This window comes from Gossypium hirsutum, chromosome A08, assembly GCF_007990345.1.
Source record: "Gossypium hirsutum isolate 1008001.06 chromosome A08, Gossypium_hirsutum_v2.1, whole genome shotgun sequence".
Lineage (NCBI taxonomy): Eukaryota > Viridiplantae > Streptophyta > Magnoliopsida > Malvales > Malvaceae > Gossypium > Gossypium hirsutum.
Genome location: NC_053431.1, coordinates 30,148,160 through 30,173,613, shown reverse-complemented (window position 1 = coordinate 30,173,613; position 25,454 = coordinate 30,148,160).

Genomic DNA, 25,454 nt, shown 5'->3' with positions numbered 1-25,454 from the left:
CAGCACCGGCGGACTCTCAACCTATTGTTAGTAATCCGAATGATGAGGCTAGACAAGCTTTTTATAGCGTGATGAATGATTGGTTCAACCAATACATTCGAACTAATATGGCTGTTCCACAACCTCCATTCCCGACTAATACCACCCCCGCACCTACAATACCTCCAGCAACTAACCAAATAAGGTCAAATAAGCCCCCAGTTGACAGAATCCGAAAACACGGGGCTACTGAATTTAAAGCTACGGACAACGATGATGCTGAGCAAGCTGAATTTTGGTTGGAAAACACTATTCGGGTACTCGATGAGCTATCTTGCACACCCGATGAGTGCCTAAAGTGTACTATCTCCTTGCTACGTGATTCTGCCTACTATTGGTAGAATACGTTGACTTCTGTTGTGCCCAGAGAGCAAGTAACTTGGGAGTTTTTCCAAACTGAGTTTCGGAAAAAGTATATTAGTTAGAGATTCATGGATCAAAAACGGAAGGAATTTCTTGAACTTAAATAAGGTTCCATGTCGGTTACCGACTATGAACGAAAGTTTGTAAGGCTTAGCCGGTACGCTCGAGAATGTATTTCTTCAGAAGCCGTGATGTGTAAACGTTTCGAGGATGGGCTGAATGATGATATAAAGCTGTATGTTGGCATTTTGGAAATTCGAGAATTTGTGGTACTTGTCGAGCGAGCTTGCAAAGCCGAGGAGCTCAGTATGGAGAAAAGAAAAGCTGAGGTGGGAGCAAAGGAGTTTCGTAAGAGGTCTTCGGGGAAGCCCTTCCAACAGTCATCGAAGAAATTTAGAGATGACTTAGGCCGGTCTAGAGACACTTCGGGTTTTTCTAGACGAGATCGCGGCCGACCCCCTGTGAGTACACGAGTCACTTTGGTCGCCAGTGTTGGAAACGATCGTCGAGACAGAACGAAGTGCCAGTATTGTGGTAAATGGCATTCAGGGAGTTGTAGATTCCATGACCGCTCCTGTTATAAATGCGGATCAGTTGACCATTTTATCAAGGATTGCCCGAGACTGTCTGAACAAAATGTGAATCAGAGTGGGAAACCAGGTGCTACTACTGCTTGGGGTAGACCGTCTAGAAACCCGGGCAATACTAGTGGTGGTCAGAGAAGATCTAGAGATGCTACAACCAGATCTGAGGCTCGTGCTCCTGCGAGAGCTTATGCCATACGCGCACGCGAGGATGCTTCTTCGCCAGATGTTATTACCGGTACTTTTACTCTCTTTGATACTAATGTGATTGCTTTGATTGACCCTGGTTCTACTCATTCTTATATATGTGAAACGTTAGCATCCAGTAAGACTCTACCTGTTGAGTCTACTGAGTTTGTAATTCGGGTGTCAAATCCTTTGGGTCGTTACGTGCTTGTCGATAAAGTGTGCAAGAAATGTCCCCTAGTAATCCGAGGTTCCTATTTTCCGGCTGATTTGATGCTTTTACCGTTTGACGAATTTGATGTTATCCTCGGTATGGATTGGTTGACCGTACATGACGCAATTGTAACTTGCAAAAAAAAACCATCGATTTAAGGTGTGTAAATAACAAGGTAATCCGAGTTGAGTCTACTGACTTGAATAGGTTGCCAGCTGTAATATCATCAATGTTGGCTCAGAAATATGTAAGAAAGGGGTGTGAAGCATACGTTGCGTATGTACTTGATAATAAAGAGCCAGAAAGGAAACTTGAATCTGTGCCGGTGGTTTGTGAATACCCGGATGTTTTTCCCGAAGAATTACCGGGTTTACCACCTGTTCGGGAGATAGAGTTTGGTATTGAGCTTGTACCTGGGACTACACCGATTCTGATAGCTCTGTATCGTATGGCACCAACCGAGTTAAAAGAGTTGAAAGCTCAGTTGCAAGAGTTGACGGATAGAGGTTTCGCTCGACCAAGTTTCTCACCTTGGGGTGCACCAGTATTGTTTGTGAAAAAGAAGGACGGAACCATGAGGTTGTGCATCGACTATCGTCAGCTGAATAAAGTGAAAATAAAGAATAAATATCCGTTACCGCGTATTGATGATTTGTTTGATCAACTAAAGGGAGCCTCGGTGTTTTCAAAGATAGATTTGAGATCGGGTTATTATTAGTTGCGAATTCGAGATTCGGACATACCCAAAACTGCTTTCAGAACGAGATACGGTCACTACGAATTCTTAGTGATGCCGTTTGGGCTCACTAATGCCCCGCGGTATTTATGGATCTGATGAATCGGATCTTCAGACCGTATTTAGACCGGTTTGTAGTTGTGTTTATTGATGACATCTTGGTCTACTCAAGAGACGAAACCGAGCATGCTGAGCACCTGAGATTAGTGTTACAGATTTTACGAGATAAGCAATTATATGCTAAGTTCAGTAAGTGTGAGTTCTGGTTGAGAGAGGTGAGCTTCTTGGGTCATGTGGTATCCGCATCGGGTATTCGAGTTGATCCGAGCAAAATTTCAGCCATACTTAACTGGAAACCTCCGAGAAATATTACTGAGGTTCGGAGCTTTTTGGGCCTTGCCGGTTACTACCGACGGTTTGTAAAAGGTTTCTCGATGATAGCCACACCAATGACTAAACTACTTTAGAAAGATGTTAAGTTTGAATGGACAGAAAAGTGTCAGAAAAGTTTCGATCAATTGAAAACTCATTTGACGGAAGCTCCAGTACTAGTGCAGCCCGAATCAGGCAAGGAGTTCGTCATTTACAGTGATGCATCCTTACTTGGGTTGGGTTGTGTATTGATGCAAGAAGGTCGAGTTGTAGCTTATGCGTCGAGGCAACTGAAGCCACATGAGAAAAATTATCCAACCCATGATCTCAAACTAGCTACCATCGTATTCGCTTTGAAAATATGGCGACATTACTTATTTGGTGAGAAGTGCCATGTATATTCGGATCACGAAAGTGTCAAATATTTGATGACTCAAAGAGACTTGAATCTGCGACAAAGGCGTTGGCTTGAGTTGTTGAAAGATTATGAGCTTGTCATTGATTATCACCCAGGAAAGGCTAATGTGGTTGCGGACGCCTTAAGCCGAAAATCACTGTTTGCTTTACGAGCGATGAATGTACACTTGTCTGTTCTACCCGACAATGTGTTAGTGGCAGAATTAAAGGCCAAACCATTGTTGATTCATCAAATTCGTGAAGCTCAGAAAGTCGATGATGAATTGGTTGCAAAACGGGCTAAATGTGTTTCGAATATGGAATCAGAGTTTCAAATTGATGATGACGATTGTTTGAGGTTCAGAAATCGTTTGTGTGTTCCAAGAAGTTCAGAACTTATTTTGATGATTCTGAACGAAGCTCATTGTAGCCGAATGTCAATTCACCCGGGGAGTACCAAAATGTACAACGATCTGAGACGCCAGTTTTGGTGGCATGGTATGAAACGAGACATTTTCGATTTTGTTTCGAAGTGCTTAGTATGTCAGCAAGTGAAGGCGGAACATCAAGTGCCTACGGGTTTACTTCAACCGATCATGATACCTGAATGGAAATGGGATCGAGTCACGATGGATTTTGTATCTGGGTTGCCAGTGTCGGCAAGTAAGAAAGATGCGATTTGGGTTGTTGTTGATAGACTGACTAAATCGGCTCACTTTATCCCCGTACGCACGGATTTTTCATTGGATAAATTAGCTGAATTGTATGTTTCTCAAATTGTGAGATTACACGGGGTACCTATTTCATTGTGTCGGATAGAGATCCGAGATTCACCTCGCGATTTTGGAAGAAATTGCAAGAAGCTTTGGGTACCAAGTTGCATTTTAGCACCGCTTTTCATCCCCAAACCGATGGTCAATCCGAGCGGATAATTCAGATACTCGAGGATATGTTAAGATGTTGCATCCTTGAGTTTAGTGGTTCATGGGAACGGTATTTACCTTTGATTGAATTCGCTTACAACAATAGTTTTCAATCAAGTATTAAGATGGCACCTTACGAGGCTTTGTACGGTCGAAAATGCCGTACACCATTGTTTTGGACCGAGCTCGGTGAAACTAAAATTTTCGGAGTTGATTTGATTAAAGATGCTGAGCAGAAAGTAAAAATAATTCGTGAAAGTCTGAAGGCAGCATCAGATCGTCAGAAGTCCTATGCGGATTTGAAACGAAAGGACATTGAGTATCATGTAGGAGATAAAGTGTTTCTTAAAGTTTCACCTTGGAAAAATATACTCAGATTTGGGCGTAAGGGCAAATTGAGTCCGAGGTTCATCGGGCCATATGAAATATCCGAACGAGTCGGTCCAGTTGCGTATAGATTGATTTTGCCCCCTGAACTTGAAAGGATCCACAACGTTTTTCATGTTTCGATGCTTCGACGTTACAGATCTAATCCTTCGCACATAATTAGTCCATCAGAGGTTGAAATTCAATCTGACTTGAGTTATGAAGAAGAACCGATTCGTATCCTAGCTCGTGAAGTGAAAGAGTTGCGAAACAAAAGGGTTCCGTTAGTAAAGGTGTTATGGCTCAAACACGGAATCGAAGAAGCTACTTAGGAAACCGAGAACTCTATGAGAGAACGATACCCAAACCTATTTACCGGTAAGATTTTCGGGGACGAAAATTTCTTAAGTGGGGGAGAGTTGTGACTGCCCTAAGGTGACCCTAGTCGGAAAGCGGTTTCGGGACCGCTAAACCGAGTCACCAAATTATTTGAATATAATAATTATTGTCTAAAATATGTGAATATGAATGTGTGAAAGTTTTAAGCTTTGATTTAGTTAATTGCATGTGAATTTAGTTAATAGGACTTATGTGTGACACTTTTGAAATGTGATAGGTTAATCTATAAGGATCTATTAGTGCATGTAATCAAAGGGGTGGACTTGCATGTCAATTTCCCCCATTTAATTAGTAGTGGCCGGCCATGACAATAAGGGTGGACAAAGTGTGATGGGTAAAACATGTCATAAACATGTTGTGTTAATGGTTTATGTTAGAAATGATAAAATAATAATGGTTAGTAGGATGATGAAAAAAAAAAGAAAAGGTTCTCATTTGTTTCTTCGTGACCGAAAAATCAAAGGAAGAAGGGGAAGAAAAGGTTGAGGAGGTTCGGCCATACTTGTATCTAGATTAAGGTATGTTTGATGATGTTTCATGAGATGCATGCATGTTTTAGTTGTTAGCTTGAGTTCTACCTAGCCCATGGTTTAAGTCTTTGCTATGTGATGGAGATGATATTCGGCCATGTGTGTTGTCTTCTTGGGTGGTGTTTGATGTTGGTGATGATGCATGAAGATGAGTTAAGTTTCGGCTAAGGTGGATTTGTGTTGATGTCATTTGCATGCTAAATGTGAAGCTTTATAATGATACATGTGATGGTGGATTGATGCCTCTTGGATTTTCTTTTTAGCATTTTTTGAGATAGACATTAGGTTCTTTGTTTAACCTATGACCAAAATTGAAATGGTATGGTGTCTTGATGCATTCGGCCATAGTAGGAAATATGGTTGTTGTTCATGTTATTTGCATGAGAAATGGTAGTAAGGTGAAGTGCAAATATTAGTATTTGATTACTAGTGTACATATGTGTATTAACCGAGTTTTGAACTTGAAACAAAATGGTATGTAGTTAATACAAGTAACCATATTTGTAGGAAGTATTAAGCATATAATTGGCCTCAACATAGACATGCATATTCGGCCACATGAGATAGATTGGTGTTGCATGTATTCGGTTAGGGGCAAGCATATTGATGCTTTTATCTTGACTTAGATAATCGGCTCAAGGAGAATTTGTTAAAGTGCTTAGTTAATTGATATTAGGTTAATGATGTGTGTATTCGGTCATGAAGGTGCACATGAGGAAATGTTAGATTAATTGTACTAAATTGCTCAATATGATTAAAAATGCGTATGACCGCTTTGTATTTGAGCTAAAGGTGGCCATATGACCTATCAACTCCTTGTCATATTCGGCCATAAGCTAGCATAATGAGACCTTAATAAGTTAAATTTGCTTGAATTAGCTCAAGAGCTTAGAGGACCAAAGTTGGACAAGCGAAACGAAAAAGTGATCGAATAGCCGCCGAAATCGTTCGACAACATCCGAGGTAAGTTTTCGAGTAATGAAACTTAGTTTACGATTTGATTAAGTCATGACGTATAGTCATAACAAAAATACGGTGATATAATGATTCTACTTGAATTATATGTTGAATTAATTAGTCTATACGTATGATGGGTAGCCGTATGTGCATAGAGATCATGTCATAAAGCAAATCAAAATCGTGCTCTTTGTATGTGGCTATTGAGCCGAAATTAGTAAGTGTGATAAGTGTCTTGTGTTTGAGCTTTGGTAATGAAAATGAAATATGGATGTGTCATGATTATTGATATATGTGCATGGTTATTCGAATGATATCCGGGCTAAGTCCCGAAGGCTTTTATGCTAGTGACTATATCCGGACTAAGATCCGAAGGCATTTGTGCGAGTTGCTATATCCGGGCTAAGACCCGAAGGCATTTGTGCTAGCGATTATATCCGGGCTAAGTCCCGAAGGCATTTATGCTAGTGACCATATCCGGGCCAAGACCCGAAGGCCTTGTGCGAGTGGTTATATCCAGCTAAATCCCGAAGATACTTGGGTTTGGGAATGAGCGATCTTGCTGTAATGATTTCAATTAATACGCTCGTAAAATCCCAACGATGAGGTATGTTTCGTATGTGCATTGAGATAATTGATTCCTTCTAAATAGTATTTGCTCAATCGATTAACAAGCTTCCGGCTTTTAGTCAGGTCGATTCCTTATGTATGAATATATGGGTTGGAAATGTGAAGTAGGTATGATTGTGAGAATATGTGTATATGAAATTATTCGTTTAGTCGTATGAATGCTATACTTCAGTTGTGCACGATTTCATTGCTCAAAACTTACTAAGCATTAAATGCTTACTCCGTTTCTTTGATTCTCTGTTTTATAGATTTTGGTTCGTCAGCTATCGGGCTCGGGATTGTCGAAGTCGAAGTCGTGCACACTATTAAAACCCTTTTGGTACATTTTTGGTTGAACTTTGAAAATGGCGTGTATAGGACTACCCTCTTTGTTGTTGGTCATGTACCCTTTGGTTTTGTATAAATTTGGATAGCCATGCGAAAATGGCTTATATATACTTTGAGCATAGCATTATAATCGTTTTGTATGTTGTACCTTGAGAGGTATGGAAATGTTTGGTAACGATTAGCCATTGGAATGGTTAATCATGATCATTTTGGTGCTTTGTATGACAAATTCCAGTTGATTCATGGAAAACCATGAAATAGGTAAAGTTTACCTTAAAAACAGATGCTGACAGCAGCAGTGATGTGGATTTGAAAAATCACTAAAAATAGTAGGATTGGAATTAAATAGTGAATAAATTATGTAATCGAACCTTTATGAGTCTACTTTCATATGGAAGAAACGAAATGATCATATGAGTCATATTTTAAGAGATATTTAAGTTTTTTTGGAACAGGGCCAGAGCGATTTCTGGATCCTCTGATCTTACTTTGGAAATTCACTATAAATTAACCAGAGAAAATTAGAAGTCGTGCCATATATTTATAGATTTATTTTTGAGTCTAGTTTCGTTAGAAACAAACGGCATAAGTATTGAAGCCCTGTACAGGAAGATATCTAAGTCGTATTGCATGAAGGTTAGAGTAGTTGAACCCTGTAACAGGGGAGACTTTAACTAATAAACTGTACTAATTGGCTGGACCAAAAATTCTAGAAAAAAATTTGTAGAAGGATATGTGAGTCTAGTTTCAGGTAAAATTTACGAAACTGGTTTTCGAGTTTTGGAACTCAAGATATGGTTTTTAAGGTGACAGTGACACAGTTAGCCAGCTTGTCTGGAAATTTTAAATGAACTGTGTTAATCAATGAAATAAGTCCGTAAATACCTCGTGTTCGACTCCGGCAACAGTCTCGGGTCGGGGCGTTACAATGAGTGTCGGTTATCGTACTCAAAAATGGCTGCTCAACTTTTTATGGCGTTTGGATAAAAAATGGCGCTATATATCAACTATTTGCGGTGTTTTTGCGGCGTTTTCTTAAGAAACGCCGCTATTACTCAGTTTTAGCGGCGTTTTTGCTTCAAACGCTGCTATTACTCAGTTTTTTAGCGGCGTTTTCACAAAAACGCCGCTAATGCATAATTTGTGCGGCATTTTTTGGCCAAACGCCACTAAAAACGCCGCTATAGCCCTATTTTCTTGTAGTGTGTGGGTCATTTGATGAGGACAAATAATTTAATCATTACTTGTATAAGTAAGGATTATTTTTATTATGGTAGATATAATAGTGTGTATGACATAAAAGTGATCAAATGATGTGGTTAAATTTAAGGAATTGAAGATATCTTATGAAAGTAACACATATTGAATGTTAAAAACATAAGTAAATTTCATATAATGGAAAATTCAGTCATGATATTTTTACTTTTAGTAGTTTGACTTCATGAATAAATATATTTTTAATTAATAAATGAAAAGTTAAAAGTTAATACTTTAATTATACATGTTCAATCCACTACTATGCTAGTTTATTGTAACTATGAATTAATTGCATGTAACAACTTAGAATTAGTAAACAAATCATAAAGAGAAATTTATCGTATAAATTACTATATGCTAATTGCATTTTTTTCAATAAACGACTTAAAATTAATTAATTTATTTTAAATTATTATTTAACTAGATGAATAAATTAAATAATTGGTCCTAGTTAAATCTTATTTAGGGAATTAAATGAGTTTACATATAAATTTTGATATAATAAAGTCATTATGATTTTGATAAAATTAAAATTAAATTGTGTATATTAATTAAATCAATCAATTAATGAACCTCCCTCTAAACAAGAAATCAAGCCTTCTTTTCCCTCTCTTTTATATCTCCAACTATTATTGTTTTGTTAAATTGATCAGAATCAGATGGGAAAATTTTGGTGCCATCAGCGTACTAACATGGATGCCACATGTATTAATTGTTAATCTAGCAATGTCACATCAATAATTAAAAAAATTAAAAACATTAAGAAAGCTTTTAAAAATAAAAATATTAAATTTATTATAGAAATTCAAAAATTTCTCAACCTTCTGAACTATTCTTTTAGAGATTCTCTTGGTTTTCAAACACCACATTCAAAAAAAGTTGGGTCTTAGTTTTCATTTTTTCTTTTTCATCAAATCCAAAAACTAGAATTAATAGTTGAAAACCAAAACCTACCTTTCTCCAACCAAATTGAACATTCTAACAATAAGAGTTTTCTAATCTTCTAATCATTTAAGCTCGGAGTCTTCATTGAATTCCTCTGCAACAAAATAACTAGAAAAAAAAACATGGATTTTTTCCCTATTCACTATGAATTGTAGTGAAAAAACACTAGAAACATTAACTCTCAAGCCTTTGTATCAAATGGAAAAACAAAATTTAATCAAAATTGCTACGGAATCATATATAATTAATGTCATTATGCCTTCTTATAGTGTCTGAAAATAGTGTGAAATAAATCAAATCATGTACAAATTTTATCAAAACTAGAAGGAAAGCATCGAAAAAAGAAGGGAACTTATCTTGGGTTAGTGGCATTTTATGAAGCTCTGACCTTCAGTTCACAAATCCCAACAGTAAAGAAATAGCCACTGTTGAAAAGTGTAACATATCTCAAAATTGAGTCGATCTAACAGCTGATGAGAGAGATTCGGGTTTAACAAGCTCGAAAGTGTAATAGGATATTTGGAAATTTCTAGTGATTTTTTCAAGAAAAGCATTTTGATACGAGCTGGAATTTCTAGTGGCAGAAGAGTAATTTCTATGAACTTAAATGAAACGGGGCGTTTTCACCAAATAATTTTGTTATTTTTGTTACTGCTGTCACAATTTCCCTTTTTATCATTTTTCTTTATTTTCTCTTTAAACCAGGTTGTATGACTGTAATACAGGGCATGAAATATGCAGTAGAAAACAACTCTTGGTTCTTTTCTTTCTTATTCTCTCGTCTTTTTTCCATTTTACTGTTCTTTTCTTATTTTCTCGGTCAATTATTATCAAGGTATCAGAGTTTCAGTGATTTTTCATGGCTGGGAACGATGTGACCATGCGTAGGCAGAAGGATACCTCGATTCTATGGCAAGAACTTTTGAAGGTCCAAGAGGAACTGTCTCAGCTAGATGCTAAATGGGACTCTAAGTTAGACAGCAGGCTTCAAAACTTTAATGAGGATTTAAATAGAGAGATGCATTCACTCTTTAGGAAAACCTCCAGGATTTCCCCCCAAGGAATCGATGGCACCTAACCAACCCTCATTGGTTTTAGCGTCAACTCAGCTGACTAGAGCGAGATTTGTACTGAGCGATTTTCCAGATTGGAATGTCCTCATTTCAATAGATTTGATTTCAGAGGATGGTGGTCAAAACTCGAATAGTATTTTGCATCAGAGTTAGTTTCGACTGTGATAAGGTTCGAATTGTGATGTTGCATTTAGAAGGCCGAGCTTTGGATTGGCATCATTGTTACGTACAGAAGCGTGACAACCTGGATCAGTTGGTCTAGCAAACTTATTTCCAAGACTTAAGAGAACGTTTCAGCTCTAACATGTTCAAGGATTCCATGGCTAAATTGGTCACCTTGAGGCAAAAGGGAACGGTGCAGGAATATCATGATCAATTTGTAAGTCTTCACACTCAACTACATTTGCCGGAATCGTATCCCTCAGAATTTTTGTCAATAACTTGAAGGACAATTTGAGCAAATATTTACAAATTTTTAGACCTCAAACATTAATCGAGGCTTTCCATATCGTGAATCAAGTTGAAGGTCTTCTAGGTGACCCACCTAGAAGAGGGTTTTTAACTCGTGATAGTCTTTCCAGACCAACATCTCTGGCGGCCAGATCCATAGGGATGTTCCAAGCTAACTCGAATATTCAAACTTCCCAATTGACCTAAATTGGGCCAACAACCACTAAGGGTTCCACCAAAGGAATAAGTCCAACACTAATGGCTGAAAGAAAACAAAAAGGCCTCTGCTTTTGGTGTGGGGCCAAGTATCACATAAGGCATAAATGTGTTCGGAGCCATTTATACCAAATGCTACTGGATTCATCAGTTGTGGAGGTTGGGGAAATAGAACAAGAGGAAATAGTGGCACTGGAGGACATTATAATAGAGAATGATTTTGCGCAAACACCAATACTTTCACTCTAAGCTATAAAGGGAGCTCACGGTCCTCATGCCATGAGGTTTGAAGCAACCATAGGGTAGATGAAGGATATTTTCATGTTGGATTCAGGCAGCACTCACAACTTCTTAGATAACAAATTGGTGGCCAAGCTAGGTTTATCAGTAGAGCATAATCGTGGTAGTTGCAAAAATGTTGCACAGGAGGTACAGGGAGTTAGTTTCAGTGTTGGCTTTACGGTATTCCCTTCAAAAGGATGCGATGCAATTTTGGGTATTCAATGGTTGGTTTCACTAGGATCCATAACCTGGAATTTTGAATCCATGCTCATGTAGTTTACTACCAAAGGGTCTCTTTGTTCTATACAAGGTCTTATTCTAGGAAAAATCAAACTGATGAATCAATGACAAGCAGATAAATTCCTTTCAACAATTTCAAGAGGCTTGGATCCTTAAATTTTATTCATTTTTAGTTCAGAACAAGTTCGCTTATCATCAGATACACAGGCTGTAATACTTGAAGAACTACAGCTGTTCTTGGATGAGTTTTCAAATCTTTTTAAAGTTCCTACAAGGTTACCTCCATCTAGATCCCAAGACCATTGAATCTCTCTCAAATATGATAAGGCAGTAGTAAAAATATGACCATATAAATACCCCATGGTTCAGAAGAATGAGTTGGATAAATTGGTACAAGAAATGCTACAATTAGGTATAATTCAAGATAGCTCCAGTCCTTTTGCATCAATCGGACTCAATTTGCCTTTACGACCGAATCTAAGTATTTTCTTCCACGGTAAGACTTTCAAAAAAACTTTATCTCCAATCTGAAACTCTATATCTTTTCGTTTCAAGTCCGCATATGATTGTTGACGGTCTGATGCTGCTTTCAGGCTTTCTCGGATCACTTTCACTTTCTGTTCAGTTTGTCTGATCAAATCGACCCCGTGTATCTCATTTTCACTGAGCTCAGTCCAGTACAATGGTATACGACATTTACAACCATACAAAGCCTCATAAGGTGCCATTTTGATACTCGATTGGAAGCTACTATTATACACAAATTCAATTAGAGATAAGTATCGTTCCCATGTACCTTCAAACTCGAGAATGCAACATCTCAACATATCCTCAAGTATCTGAATAATTCACTCAGACTGGCCATCTGTTTGCAGATGAAAAGTAGTGCTGAAATGAAACTTTGTACCTAATGCGTCTTGCAGTTTCTTCCAAAACCGTGATGTAAACCTCAGATCTCTATCCAAAACAATAGATATAGGCACACCATGTAATCTCACAATCTGAGAAATGTATAATTCAGCCAGCTTATCAAGTGAATAGTCTGTACTATCGGGACAAAATGAGCCGACTTAATTAATTTATCCACAATATCCCAGATTGTATCTTTCTTGCTCGGTGTCAACGGTAAACCAGATACAAAATCTATAGTAACTCTGTCCCATTTCCACTCAGGTATCATAATCTGCTGAAGTAATCCGGAAGGTACCTGATACTCGACTTTTACTTGTTGACAAACTAAACATCTTGCAACAAAGTCAGAAATGTCTCATTTCATACCATGCCACCAATAAAGCTGTTTCAGATCATTATACATCTTCATGCAAAAAGAGAAGCTTTAACAGTTAAACTAACTTTTATTTACCACAACATTTTTCAGATAGAATTGTTCCAATAGATATAACTCTGTATCAAGTCTTCAAGAACATTAACTCTTTTTCTAGATTATTCCTCGGTTCACATATGTGCATTCAAAGTTTATTTCCAGTTTAATAAGTAGATTCAAACACATATAACCTAATTAACTTTTCAATCAAATAATTCAAATCAGACTAAACCACTGAATCAATCTTTTCAAAGAGATTCTTTTTTCCTTCTTAGTAAAAAGGATAACCCAGACATATCATTATACAGAGGCTACAATTATCAAATAAAAATCATAATGTCATAATAAGACTGACGTTTTACCCGTAACAATAGATAATATCCTAACGGTTAATAAAGTATCTGAACCCAAAAGAAAATCAGATGTGATTTGAACAGCAACCAATTCAGAAGCACAACTTTATAATTCTGATAACGGTAGTGCAGTATTCCAAAATTTCAAACAAAAATTATGATTATAATAGATATAGCTATTTCCGTTAGATAGAAATCTCTTATGGATAATCACATGGAATCATAAGAAAACCAGAATAGCGAGATTTTAATATTTGATGTTATACAAAATATCTGAGAATTACAACCCATATAGAATGATATCAACCCCGATGATACTTCAGAAAATGTCGACAAAGAACAATTTTACTCTTAAATACTAAAATCCACGGTATTAGAAGCAATAAAATCTTCTCATATTTTCACCAGAACAATAGCCAGCAGATACGGAGTATTAGCATCATACAGATTTTTACCATCAATTTTAATATCCACACAATGGAATAATATCAAAGAGAGACACAACAATGTCGAACATAAGCCAAACAGACCAACGATGCTTTCGTCTATAAACATATTTAGCTAATGTTCTCATACGGTAAGAATTCCTTCTGAATTTAAACAGTTAGAAATATTTCTGAAAATAAATGTACACGTAGAATACTCAAAAGAAGTCATAGTAATTGCCCGACTATAACTACTGCACTTAGCCGCCATCGATATAATTCAAACATTATTCAATTGTCTAATTCTGTCATAAAAAATTTTCATATCATCCATTCACTAATGGAAGTCAATTTAGAAAAGCTTCTAGCTAATATTTTCTTTAGATAACATGCCCGAATAGGTCATTCAGTTGGAGATAACTTCTTCTTTAACAGTGACGTCACATAATCTAAATAATCTTCAGGACTATCCAATGTCTCTTTTAATACTATCTTCATTTGCTGATTCATTCACTTTTCTGACCACATTATTAATCTTCCAAAAAACAGACTTCTGTAACTCCAGACTTATGAACTTATTCAACCAAATCTTACACATTTCACAGTAATATTTCACTGATAAGGGGGTGAAGATAATAAAGCCTCAAATTTAATTTACACATAAATACACATAACACATACTTTCACAAATAATCAATTTATTAATAATTTCACTTTGTCCAAACATTTAATAAACATTTGCTTTTAATCACTTTTGTTCTTAGCATTTAATTGATATACCAACTCATATCATTATTTCACAATCAAAACATTTCAGATAGCAATCACAACTCAAATATCATAATCTATATACTCATATAATTATAACATTTGTCAACATCAATATATATCATACATTTTGATCCATACGTTTATGAGTTTCAACACATCATCAACAAAATTCCATTCAAACATTTGAGTACACATTCTGTACTATCAGAATTAGCTCGGTTGGAAAACTTATCTGTCTCATCAAAATAATTTTTGTCAGAGTCGAGAGATATCACACTATGGCAGGTTAAATATGGCATGTATAGCTAGACTCATAACGCTATGGTAGTCCTAGAACAGACTAAACCATAGCTCTGATACCAATAAAATGTAAAACTTTTGACCCGTATCCATCGCCGGATTGGGGTTATGAGGCATACCGATCGAAATCATCATTCCAGACATTTATATATTCATACAAGTCAAACTCATTTATAAATATAATTAATTTACATTTCAGAACGTACATTGATTTGCACATTGTATACACAAGTTATAACAAATTTCAACGTATTTCCTACTACATAAAATACATTAATACACACAGCATTAATTTTTTTATCAACATGGTCAAACATACTTCTAATACCACTTATGTAATTATGCGTATAACCACCTAATCACATAAACATTCTTATAACTTGATAAGCCATATTATACATCTTAAAATCACTTACATATGCGGCTTAGGTCATGGTCAATACGAACTTGCATGCTTTGCACTTGGATACAAGTTAAAACATCCATATAGCAATAACCATGCATTTCCATATACTTTATTTTTAGCATTAATCATTAGAGATTATACATACCTATTTTTAGTCACTAGATCACACGCATTTAGCCATAGTAAAATAAACCATTTTATAAACACACACTACTAAAAAGTACACTCATTATATATGCTAATTAATATATTTAAAATTTCATATTCAATAATAAAGTAATAGTCAACATTCGGTCACTTTTAATTATAGTTTACTTATTGTTATTCAAGGCCAAACTTTAATAGCAAATTCATGGTAACCATGTTTTGAGCATACAGTCATATTTTGACTAGGTTTATCAGTAATCATGCATTAAACGATATTCTATGAATACATATTTTCAATATAATATTAAGCATAACTGAATTGACACTATAATTGTGACAGCCCTAAATTGACCCTAGTCGGAAAGTGGTTTCAGGACCACTAAACCGAGTCATAAAAATAATTAACCGTCATAGTTGATGCTTATTATATGTATATATGCATGTGTGAAAATTTCATGTTTGAATTTTGTTAATTGTAAGTGAATTTTATTAAATAGGACTTATGTCAGAAAATTTAGAAATGTGCTAGGCAAATGTAAAGTGGCCTATTAATGCATGTTATGGAAATGATGGGTTTGCATGTCAAATTACCCAAAATTTGAGCTAGTGGCCGGCCATGCTATGGGGTGAAACATGTTGTGAACATGTTGTGTTAGTGTGTTATGTTAGAAAGAATAAAATAAAGGGGTTAGTAATTAAGTAATGAAAAGGGAGGGGTGATGAAACCAAAGTTGTCTCCCCCTTACCCCCCCATTGCCGTGACTTGAAGAAAAAAAAAGAAGAGAAAAAGCTCTCATGTTGTTCAAGTTGGCCGAATAGAAGAAAGAAAGGAAGGGAAAGAGCTTGGAGAAAATCGGCTATGGTGGTTCACTAGATTAAGGTATGTTTAATGTTGCTTTGAAAGTTCATACATCCCTTGGATGATTAGTCTAAATTCTAACTATCTCATGGAGGAATTTGGGGTTATTAGAGAGTTAGTATTCGACTAAGAGGCTTCAAAAGTTTTAGTTGAAGCCTTGATACTATTAGCATGTTGGCTATATGGATGTGTTATGATGCTTGAGGTGTTAGATAAATTTTAACTCATCACCAAGTTCTTTAAGCAACCCAAGTTAAAAGTTTCGGTATTGAGGTATCTTGAGCATTCGGCCATGGTAGGAGGTAGAAGAGAAATATGGTTGTTGTTAGATGAAGTGGAGTCTAACAAATGAGCACATATGTGCATTAGTTGCTAGATGGAGAAGAATCGGCTAGCAAGTTGTGTGCTAAGGCCGAATATAAGTTTGAACATTATTGAGTAATGTATGTGTTTTGGAATTGATGGAATGGAGAGTATGCTTAAATTGTGTTATGAACAATTATGTGTTAAATCAAGGTTTGCTAAGCTAGCTATTAAGGTGAAGTGCAAATGTTAGTATTTGATTTCTAGTGTATATATGTGTATTAGCCGAGTTTTGAACTTGAAACAAAATGGTATTTAGTCAATACAAGTGACCATATTTGTAGAATGTATTAAGTATACAATCGGCCTCAACATAGACATGCATATTCGGCCACATGAATGAGTACATAGGTTGATGTGTATGTTCGGCCATAGGTAAGCATATTGATGGCTTTATCTTGACTTAGAAAATTCGGCTAAGGAGAATATTGGCTAATATGTTGAATTTGATTCGTGATTTCATACATATATGACTCTAATGCCTAATATATAAGGGCTAAGTACCTTAAATTCCTCTTTGATGTTCAAAATGATTAAATCAATTTATTTGTTAATATTAAGCTCAAGAGCAAAGGGGAATTAAATCCGATAAAGGGAAGGAAAAAGTGATCGAATAGCCATCGAAATCGTTCGACAACATCCGAGGTAAGTTTTCGAGTAATGAAACTTAGTTTACGATTTGATTAAGTCATGACGTATAATCATAACAAATATACGGTGATATAATGATTCTACTTGAATTATGTGTTGAGTTAATTAGTCTATATGTATGATGAGTAGCCGTATGTGCATAGAAATCATGTCATGAAGCAAACCGAATCATGCTGTTCGTACGTGGCTATTGAGCCGAAAATGGGAATGCTTAATAATTAATTTGTGTTTGAATTCTAGTTATGAAAATGAAATAAAGATGTGTCATGATTTACTGATATGTGCATGAATATTTGGATGCTAACGGGGTTAAGTCCCGAAGACATTTGTGCTAGTGATTAATTCCGGGCTAAGTCCCGAAGGCATTTGTGCGAGTTACTAATTCCGGGCTAAGTCCCGAAGGCATTTGTGCGAGTTACTAATTCCGGGCTAAGTCCCGAAGGCATTTGTGCGAGTTACTATATCCGGGCTAAGTCCCGAAGGCATTTGTGCTAGTGACCATATCCAGGCTAAGACCCGACGGCCTTGTGCGAGTGGTTATATCCGGCTAAATCCCGAATATACTTGGGTTTGGGAATGAGCGATCTTGCTGTAATAATTTCAATTAATATGCTCGTGAAATCCCAACGATGAGGTATGTTTCGTATGTGCATTGAGATAATTGATTCCTTCTAAATAGTATTTGCTCAATCGATTAACAAGCTTCCGGCTTTTAGTCAAAGTTGATTCCTTATGTATGAATATAAGGGTTGGAAATGTGAAGTAGGTATGATTGTGAGAATATGTGTATATGAAATTATTCGTTTAGTCGTATGGATGCTATACTTCAGTTGTGCATGATTTCATTGCTCAAAACTTACTAAGAATTAAATGCTTACTCCGTTTCTTTGATTCTCTGTTTTATAGATTTTGGTTCGTCAGCTATCGGACTCGGGATTGTCGAAGTCGAAGTCGTCCACACTATCAAAACCCTTTTGGTACACTTTTGGTTGAACTCTGAAAATGGCATGTATAGGACTAACCTTTTTGTTGTTGGTCACGTACCCTTGGTTTTGTATAAATTTGGATAGCCATGCGAAAATGGCTTATATACTCTTTGAGCATAGCATTATAATCGTTTTGTATGTTGTTCATTAAGAGGTATGGAAATGTTTGGAAATGATTAGCCATTGGAATGGTTAATCATGATCATACTTTGTGCTATATATGCTAAAGGGCTAGTTGAATCATGGAAACTATGAAATAGGTAAAGTCTACCTTAAAGGCAGATGCTGACAGTAGCAGTGATGTAAATTTGAAAAATCACTAGAAAATAGTAGGAGTGGAATTAAATAGTGAATAAATTATGTAATCTAACCTTGATGAATCTACTTTCATATGGAAGATACGAAACGATCATATGAGTCGTATGTTAAGAGATATTTAAGTTTTCGCGAAACAGGGCCAGAACGGTTTCTGGATTCCCTGTTCCGATTGGAAATTCATTATAAATTAACCAGAGATAATTAGAAGCCATTCCATATATGTATAGATTCCTTTTCGATTCTAGTTTCTATAGAAACAAACGACATCAGTATTGAAGCCTTGTACAGGGAGATATCCAAGTCGTAATGCATGAAGGTCAGAGCATTCGAACCTTGAAATAGGGGAGACTTTAACTAATAAACTGTACTAATTGGCTCGACCAAAAATTCTAGAAAAAAAATTGTAGATGGATATATGAGTCTAGTTTCAGGTAAAATTTACGAAACTGGTTTTCGAGTTTTGAAACTCAAGATATGATTTTTAAGGTAATAGTGACGCAGTTAGCCAGCTTGTCTGGAAATTTTTTTTAAAATGGACTGTGAGAATCAATGAAATAAATCTGTAAATACCTCGTATTCGATTCCGGCAACGGTCTCGGGTATGGGGTGTTACAATAATTGTCATCATTAACAAACCACCACTCAAATACATCTATTTTCCATTTAATAAGCTTACTTAAAGCTATTTATAATATTCATGTCATTAACCAATTATTGGTAAATATATCCAAGACCCAAATCTCACAAATCATAGGGAAAACATAATAAAATATCTCCAACTAAGCATAATAACCCAAATTCACATACATACTTTATCTTAACATGAACCACATCCAAATCAACCAAACATACCTTTGTATATTTTATGACCAATTCATTCATACCACATCCAAAGTTATTAACCAGCTTCAACGCACAAAACACATACTATATATATACCACTCATCCATGGCACATAACATTATAACTAAAATGAACTTAAACCATAATCAAACATAACCGGATTCAAGCAAAGAAATTAAGCCATTTTCGCATGGCTATAAAAATACAAATCAAATAAACCAAATCGAGACTAGCTTATACATGCCACATTACCAAGACTTCAAAACATTTATTTACCAAACCGAAAATTGGATAGTTGATACGATCTCCCATGAATTCCAACCCGAGCAGGTCTTCGTGACTCTATAAACATAGGAAAAATACACAGAGTTAGCTTTTAAAGCTTAGTAAGCTGTAAGCAGATAAATAACTTAATAATAATATCAATTGAATTTCCAAACCAATTCATATTATTATAATCACGTTTAAAATTTCAAACTTATAATTTCATATAATAAATATACTTTCATTTTGCCAAGTACACATACAATCAGCATCAAAATATTATTCAAAACTCAAAGCCACAATATCTTTATTTAACCGGTTATACTTAGACCCATAAACTAGTATTCATGGATCATTTCATAATTATTCTTATTTTATTCTTAAAACTGTACATAACCACTTATATAAGTTTGTACATAAGTCACAAATATGATGTCACTATACATAACTTTTGGACGAATGTACTATATCTATTATCATGGTAACATTCAAATTTCAAAACCATAGTACCATTATCTATTCGAATATATATATACACATTCGTAAGCATATGTTCTTGAAATAAACTTTAATATTCTATTCTTATACCTTTCATGTAGCTGAATATACATATGTCTATACCAAGGTACCATACACTATTAAAACCATATTATCAAAGCATAAAACTAAACCTTTAAACACTTGTTTACATATACTCATGTGTCAAACATTTATACCACATAATTACACTTAACTTATAACCGAATATACTTCACAATTACTCACAAATTCAAACTAACATCATACATATGTTTGTACCACATATCAAATAATTACTGGTCAAAATTACACATGTTCAAGTATCATCTCAAAGATTTTCACAATATACATTTCAAGGCCGAACACACTTGCATATTCATACACATTCTTTATTTACCTCATAAGTCATTTGTAACAACCATTAAGTACTTACTTACCTTATTACAAGTAGGTAATAACCTAATTCATACCTGGTCATTCAGCTCATTCTACATGTAAGCTCACAACTTATCATTACCCGTTAACCATTCGGAATTGGGTAGGATACTCAGATTATCACATATATCGTACAATGCCAATGCCCTAGACGTGGTCTTACATGTAATCACATATCGATGCCACTGTCCCAGACAGGGTCTTACTCGTACACATATAACGGAATCACATATCGATGCCAACGTGTTAAACTTGGTCTTACTCACACACATATATCGATGCCATGGTCTTACTCGCACATCACATATCGGAATCCTATGTCATGACATATGTATCCTAGCTATTCCTAAGATTCATACGGGGCTTTCAGACGTCGTAACTTGGTTAAATCAAACTTGTAAACTTAATTTCCAAGCATATACACATTCGGTCATTAGGTGTATAAAATCTTAAAATTCAGTTCAGCATATAAAACTTATATATATACAAAATTAACAACATTTATTTGCTTATAAACTTACCTCGGACGATGTAAAACGGAACAGGGCAGCTAGTCGACGACTTTCGTTTTTCCTCGATCCAAATCCGAATTCTTTGGTTCTTGATCTAAACATATTCAAATTAAGCTCATTCAAATATATTTTCATTCAATTTGGTCTAAAAACACAAAAGTGGGCAAATTACCATTTTACCCCTAACATTTATAATTTTTACAATTTAGTCCCTATTGCACAAAACACAAAATATGTAAAATTTCCCTATACCCATGTTGGGCTAAATTTTACCCATACTTATACAAGTCCATATATTTCATTTATTTCACATTTTAGTCCCTCAGATTATTATTTTTGCAATTTAGTCCTAATTACTCAAAATCACCAAAAACTCCAATACAAAATATGTTAATCTAAAATATATCTTCCATATTTCATCATCAAACAACAAAAATCACAAGCTCTCAAAAATGGCATAACTCAAAATATTCATCAAAATAAAAAATTCAAGGATGGGTTTTGTAGTACTCAAAGCAACAATCTCAAGAACGTAAAAATTATCAAAAATTGAGTAAGAACGAACCTTGAATCAAGCTTGAAAGGATGGCCGAACCTAGCTTTCTCTATTTCTTTTTCTTTTCTTTTTGTTTCGGTCAATAACATAATATAACACAAATATGGCTTTATTTTATGTTATATTATAACTTATGATATAATTTTACTTAATTACAAATTTAACCTTTGTTTAAACATTTTATTGTCACTTATTTTATGTCCATTGCCGTCTACCAAAATTAATAATGGTTTAATTGCATTATAAATGCCTCCACTAATAAAAACAACAACAATTAAGCACTTTCACCTTTAACCACCAAATTTTTATTTTACGCAATTAAGCCCTTTTATTTAATCAGACACCTAAACGACAAAATTAAATCGCGAAAATTTCACAGATATAAATTCACACAAAATAAATACAAAAAATAATTTTTAAATATTTTTCTGACTCGGATTCGTGGTCATGAAACCACCATTTTGATTAGGGTCTAAATCGGGTTGTTACAACGGTTGCCTTTGAGCAATTGAAGAAGGCTCTTTGTACAGCTCCAGTTCTAGTTTTACCCAACATCCAACTGAAATTTGTGTTGATAAGGATGCATCTGGGTTTGGAATAGGGGTTGTTCTTCAACAACAAGGTCCACCGATTGCTTGTTTTGGTAAAGGTTTGGGCGCTTGACATCAAGCTTTATCAATCTATGATAAGGAGATGATGGTTGCTTTGTTAGTAGTATAGAAGTGGAACTCATACTTAATAGGAATGCACTTTAAAATTCAGACCGATCACCAGAGTTTAAGGTTTTTGGGTGAGCAAGTTGCTGTAACACCCTTCCAACAAAAGTAGGTCATAAAGATGCTGGGCTATGACTATGAGATGGTCTATAGGAGGGGGTCTAAATAATGTTGTAGCAGATGCTTTATCCAGGATTCAAACCTTAAAAGAAGGGCAACTCTTACAAGTCACTAGTAGTTCTATCAGCTCCCATCTGCTAACACAAGTCCAAGCTTCCTATCAAGCTGAACCAAAGGTGTAAAAAATCTGTATTGAGGTTCAACAGTAACTAGACGAACACCCAAAATATATATGGGATGGCAAATTCCTTCGACGAAAAGGAAAAATTGTAGTGGGGGAATGTGAGTAATCTTAAGCAGGAGCTATTTCAACACTTCCATGCTAGTGCTTTGGGGGGTCATTCAGGGATCCAGGCAACTAGAAAGAGGATGCACAGCCATATATACTGGAAGGGATTATCGAAAGATGTTAAGAAATGGGTAGGGGAATGTTTGGTTTGCTAAAAAAATAAGTATAAAACTGTGGCCTCTTCAGGATTACTATAACCCTTGCCTTTACCTGAGAAGGCATGGTCTTCCATTTATATGGACTTCATTAAAGGTTTTCCTTGTTCCAATAGTAAGAATGTGATTTTGGTGGTTGTAGATCGCTTAACAATATATGGACATTCCATCAGCTTAGCTCATCCTTTCACTGCTGTTACTATAGCTAAACTATTCATGGAACATGTCTATAGGTTGCATAGATTACCCGATTCCATTGTGTTTGACAGGGACAAGATGTTTGTCAGCAACTTTTGGCAGGACCTTTTTCACATAGTGGGCACCAAACTTCATCTTTCCATCACTTACCATCTCGAGACAGATGGAAAAATAGAGATGTTAAACTGATGCTTTGAGAGTTATTTGTGTTGTATGACTGGAGAATGACCTCAAGATTGGAATAGTTGGCTTCTGTTGGCTGAATGGTGGTACAACACCAGTTTTCATACTTCCATTAAAACCACCCCATATTAGGCCTTATATAGCCTGATTTTACCTTATCACATACCCTATTTGCTAGTGTTTCAATGGTGGCCAAGGTAGATTAAAGTTTACAGCAATAAGAAGCTACCAGGAAAATGTTGATATTTCATCTCAAAAGAGCCCAAGACCGAATGCGTCAACAGGCTAATAAACACCAAACATAGAGAATTTTCAAGGTAGGAGATTGGGTGCATTTAAAGTTGCAACCTTATCAACAATTTTTAGTAAGAAGAGTGATAAATCAGAAACTTGCTCCTAAGTTTTTTGGTCCATTCCTAGTTGAAAGTCGAGTGGGAAGGGTAGCCTACAAATTGCAACTACCTCTAGGTTCAAAAATTCATCCTGTTTTTCACGTGTCACACCTCAAAATACATGTGGGAACAACATATATTTAGGCCACTCTTCCTTTAGTTGACGAACATGGAGTATAGTCAAAGGAACATGTTAAGATTTTGGACAGATGAATGGTGAAACGTGGGAATGAGGCCATAACGAAAGTGTTGGTAGAGTGGGAAAATTCGCTTCCTAAATATGCTACCTGAGAGTCCCTGTAACAATTGAAGTAAGTTTTTCCTAATATGAATCTTTGAGGACAAGGAACATTTAGAGCGAAGGGTATTTGATACGAGCTAAAATTTTTAGTGGCAAAAGAGTAATTTCTATGAACTTAAATGAAACAGGGCGTTTTATCCAAATAAGTTTGTTATTTTTGTTACTATTGTCACAACTTCCCTTTTTGTCGTTTTTCTTTATTTTCTCTATAAACCAGGTTATATGACTGCAATACAGGGCATGAAATATGTAGTAGAAAACAACTATTGGTTCTTTTCTTTCTTATTCTCTTGCCTCTTTCCATTCTATTGTTCTTTTCCTATTTTCTAGGTTGTTTCTGATCACATTTAGAGAAAGGAAGAGAGGGGGTTTAGGGCTCTACTTTAGGTGGTTTTAGACAGTGTTTCATCATCAGAGTGAAGCAGTGACGACACAACAAGAAGCTAGGGCTAGAACTGAAGGGAAAAGAGGAGAAAAGAGAGAAAAAAAAGAGGAAGGAGGGAAGAGTGCACATTTTGTAGAGAAAAGAATAGGTAACAACGCCGGAGAAGTGATGGCAGTGAAATAGGGTGCTACGAGTTTTTGTGGAAAAAAAATAAGAAGAAGAAGAATAGGAAAAAAATAAGATAGAAAAAGAAAGAAAGAAAAATAAGGAAAAATAAAGAGAGAAAAGGAAAAAAAGAAAAAAAAATTTAAAACATAAAAAACACATGATTTTATTGTATTAAGAAATACCCATGTGGATGCCAAGCCAAATTTTAACAGCTCCGTTAGTATTTTCATTGAAAATAGACTAATTTGACGAATAAAGAAGCAGAAAAAAATTAAAGAGCTGTTTTGATGTTTTAAAGAAATGTTAAGGGTAAAAAATGTTATTATGCCATTTTAGTTTGGGGTTCTTAATTAATTAAGCATGTATTTGATTCAAATTAAGCAAGATAAACTCGAAAATTTGGGCCAAAAAATCTTTGGTCACCATAGCCTAACTCGGCCTGGGGAAGGACAACTAAGTTTCTAATTACCCTCAATTGAGTTATTTATCACCATTAGCTAAGAATACCTTCTCAGTCACATATTCACTACCGATTACCACCTAAGTCACCCTCTCAGCCTCTTCCTAAACATACATATACTCTCTTGATCTCACCGCTTGGCACAAGTTATACTCGATAGGATACCTTCTCAATCTCACCTATCTTGATATTCTATTAGGGACGTCACTCCCTAATATACTTAGAATTCTTGAATAAACATTCAATTTTAGATAAATAATTACTTAATTAATAAATCATATCTACAACAAAAACATGTCAGATATGAAATAAGCACAATATTTATTCTTATATTCGTACAAATGTTCATTGTTCAGAGAAACAAAATATAAATAAAAGAATAAAATATAAATGAAGAAATTGCTCGTTGATAATTAATTGAGGCACGGTGCTGGAGCAATCCCCGCTCGCAATAGTCTTCACATCGGAATAGGAAAAATACTGACTAAGTGAACATAGATAAATTACAAAGAAAAGCAAATAAAACTATTTAATTGTCTAGCTATCAACAACCTCCTCCATGATAAGATT